Source organism: Corapipo altera, unplaced genomic scaffold (assembly GCF_003945725.1).
Source record: "Corapipo altera isolate COAL_440 unplaced genomic scaffold, ASM394572v1 96, whole genome shotgun sequence".
NCBI classification, from domain to species: domain Eukaryota; kingdom Metazoa; phylum Chordata; class Aves; order Passeriformes; family Pipridae; genus Corapipo; species Corapipo altera.
In genome coordinates this window covers 627,389-631,443 of record NW_020884962.1, presented here as the reverse complement: position 1 = coordinate 631,443, position 4,055 = coordinate 627,389, and positions in this window count along the sequence as shown.

Below are 4,055 nucleotides of genomic sequence, written 5' to 3'. Positions count from 1 at the left end.
TATCCCTGTCACTGTACTGGTCCTCATCCCTGTCCCAATCCCTGTCACTGTCCCTGTCCTGATCCCAGTCCTGGTCCCTGTCACTGTCCCTGTCCTAGTCCTGATCTCGGTCCTGATCCCAGTCCCAGTCCCTGTCCTGATCCCAGTCCCAGTCCCTGTCCTGATCCCTATCCCGGTCCCTGTCCCCATCTCCATCCCTGTCCCCATTCCTGTTCCTGTCCCAGTCCTCATCCCCGTTCCTTTTAACAGAGACAAAGTGGACACTTCACTTTTTCAGTGCAACTCTGCCCCTGAAAGGTGCATTTTCCAGTCACCAAGTCCTTGTTCCAGTCACCAAATCCTGTCAGGGCTGAATTATCCTATCAAAGAAATTAGACCCCTGCTCTCCCTTCCACTCTCACCTTTGTGGCCTTGGTTCCATCAGTTCAACTCACTAATTGAACCTTTATAAGCATTTTCCACCCCTGTTATAATTATCCACCACTCCAGGGCCGGGATGGACCATTGAATCCTCGCTCCAGGACCGGGATGAGCCTCAAAGTCACGTCCTGCCCTCGATTCCAGCTGCCAACCTGCACTTAAAAGTTTATAACAGGGGCTGAGATACCATCAGGGAAAGCAGAGCCGGGACTGACACCATCCCTGGCAGGATTAGCTGCTCCTCCCTCACTCCTGACAGCTGTTAATCCAACCACTTCTTGCCTTTTTCACCGGGAATAAACACCCGGCACGCACATCCCGTGAAACCCCCTCTGGCTGTGTACATGAACAGCACATGACCTGCACAATCGGCCTGTCGTGGCTAAAAGCACATAAATCACCGAGATTTAACACGAAGATACCGATTATCCACAATTGTTTCTGCTCCAGGGGCGAGACAATGACAAATAAGGGGTTGAGTTATCCTGGATTTCCTCCCGTAGGTGCCGATATCCAACAGTCTCCAGGCCCAGCTGCCACTCTGCCTCTTCCACGGCACCACAAGATTAAGTGCCTACGATGGAACTTGATAAATTCTCCCCTCTTGGATCTCCTGAGGTTGGAGAACAGCGAAATCTCCTCTCCTGGTTCCAGGGAAGGAATGCAGATGGCCAGGGGGATGAGGAAAGGGGGGGGGGTTGCAGCTTCCTCCCTCTAAAAACTCCCTGTTCTTATTGTTTGCCTGCTGCAGCTTTATCAGATGGAATTCCAGCCCGACCCCGGGCCCTGCTTCCCTCCTGAAACTCCCTGATTTTACCCCAAACTTCTCTCCAATGCTGGAATTCCTCAGCCCTTCCCGAGCTCCGGGTTTTGGGGCTGGGGGTGGATCTGGAGGCTGCTGAGGGGGCCCTGCAGACAATGGAAAATAAACCCCGGGGGCATCAAGGCACTGGCAGGGAGGGGTCAGTTGGGTGCCAGCTTTGCCCCTCCATCCCTGAGGCAGATAATGCCATGCCTTGGAAAACCTGAGGAGCTCAGACCCTCTGGATGATTCCTGTCTCCTGCCCTGTGGGAACAGCCCCATCCCTCCACAAAGCCATGCTGGGATCCCCCGAGGCAGCAGCTCCTAAACATCCCAAGCCCCCCCCCAAAAAATCCCCAAACCCTCCTTGAATTCAAGCAAAACCCCCTTAAAACTCCCCTGAGGCAGCAGCTCCTAAATCCTCCAACCTCCACTAAAAATCCCCAAACTCTCCTTAAACTCAACCAAAACTCCCTTAAACCTTCCCCAAAACCCCCCCTGCCCCCCCTAACCCCCCCCCAACCCTCCCCAACCCCCCCAAAATCCCCTCCCAAAACCTCTCCTAAAGCCCCCCAAACCTTCCATGACCCCCTTAAAACTCCCTTCAACTCCTCTCAGACCCCTCCAACACCCCAAAAACCCCCCTGAGCCCCCCAAAACTATTCAAAACTCCCCCCAAACCTTCTTATCACCCCCACAAACCTCCCCTAAAACCCCTCCCGAGCCCCCCCAGACGTGTCAGGGAAGAGTTTCTTGGAACTGAGACTTTGGAGCAAACCAAGAGCCCCTGGGAGGCCCTGGGATGGTGCATCCACAGCTGCTTTTGCTGCCAAAAAACCTCCTCCCTGAGCAACCTGTGGCTCCTGGGACGGAGCAGGAGGGTTGAAGGGAGGAGCCTGTGGTTACTCATCCCTTGTTTTTCATCCTCCAGGTCCTCGGGAATGGCTCTGGCACAGGAGATCCCGCTGTTCCGTGTTTCCCCTCCGAGGTTTGAGGGGAAGGTGTGAGGCTGAAGGGTTTTTCCTCCAAGCAGACAGCCCAGAGATCCACAAATGAGCTGAACATTTATTTTTATTATTTATTTTTTTTTGCAGACACGAAGATTTTGATCTCTCACGCTTCCTACTCCGTGTTCCCGCTGATGTTCCCGTTATCCTCGGAGCAGAACATCCTGCAAAGTCCACAGAGTCCCCAGTTCCGAACTGAGCTCCAAACTGGGCTTCCAGCAGGGAAACATTCCCCTGTTTCCCTTGGAATTCACCATCATTCCTTTCATTTCGGGGCCTCCTCATTCCCAGAGGGAAAATAAAAGCACCTGAACCCCCCTCCCCACCCCAAACCCACCCCCAGCCCAAGCAAACCCAGTCACACACAGGGTTGGTTCTGCTCCCTTGTTCTCCTTCCAGTTTCCTTTCCCATTCCCTGTGAATCCTGAAATTCCACAAGGCAAGGAAAGCGCCGAGAGAAATTAATTCTCATTTCTCCAGCTCGCATCCTGGGCTGCTCTGAAACCCTTTGGCAACCACGCAGAGGGTTCTGTTACAGGTTATTTTTCCCAGGATCAGGGCTTGGCTCCGTGCCACGGCGATGGAAAGAGTATTCCCGGGATGCCAAGGTGATGTTGGAGAGACGGGAAAGCAGCAGCCACTTTGTGCTGCTTCCCAGGGATAACACTGGGATGGGAGGCAGAGCTCTCCCTGTGTGGGAATAACCAGAGCCAGTGCTAAAAGGAAGGATGGAATGCCCATTCCAGAGGGCAGGGATAGATGGGATGTTGGGAAGGAATTCCTGGCTGGGAGGGTGGGCAGGCCCTGGCACAGGTTGGGCAGAGAAGCTGTGGCTGCCCCATCCCTGGAAGTGTCCAAGGAGAAGAGAAGGCTCCAGGGAGATCTGAGAGCCCCTTCCAGGGCCTGAAGGGACTCCAGGAGAGCTGGAGAGGGATTAGGACAAGGGATGGAGGGGCAGGATATAGGGAATGGCTTCCCACTGCCAGAGGGCAGGGATAGATGGGATATTGGGAAGGAATTCCTCCCTAGGAGGGTGGGGTGGCCCTGGCACAGGTTGCCCAGAGAAGCTGTGGCTGCCCCTGGATCCCTGGAAGTGTCCAAGGCCAGGTTGGAGCAACCTGGAGTAGTGGGAGGTGTCCCTGCCCGTGGAACTGGATGAGCTTTAAGGTCCTTCCCAACCCAGAGCATTCCAGGATCCTGTGACACTCCCCTGGGTCACCTCCCAGAGCAAAGCCAAGCTCTGCTGTGCCCATGGCTTAGGCCAGGAGTTTAGGACAAGCTCAAAGCCTGATTATTAATAAAGTTTTAACAAGGAATAAATGGGAGTGTGAAGAAGAACTTGGTGAAAGAGAACTCGGGGTGAGGTTGTTGGGTTTTTTTGCAGTTCCAGATAATTTCTGCTTGAAATCCTGATGACATTGAGGCATCTCCTGAGTTTCCATCCTTGCTGTAAAGCAGGAGCATCACTGGAGGGGATTTCTCAGCAGGAGCTCAGCAAACCCCTGGGTTTTTGGGATGGAGCTGTTTCCCTTTGCCCCCCACCTCACACAAACCAGGTGCCACCCAGGTAACACCTCTGGGAGGAGATGGGGGGCAAACTTTTGCTGCCAGCAAAGCTCCAGGCTCTGCAGGGGCCTCTTGGAGAGCAGCAGAGCCAGAGTCACCCACCGGGGCTCTAATTCCTGTCCTGGAAAAGCCTTGGAAGGAAGGGAACAACTTGTTTTTCCCTGTGAGAAGAGGAGGTTCTCCCCTGCTGGAGAGCTGGCCTGGGGTCAGCTTTGATGGTCACTCATGGGACAGCATTTCTGGGTTATTACTACCACAAA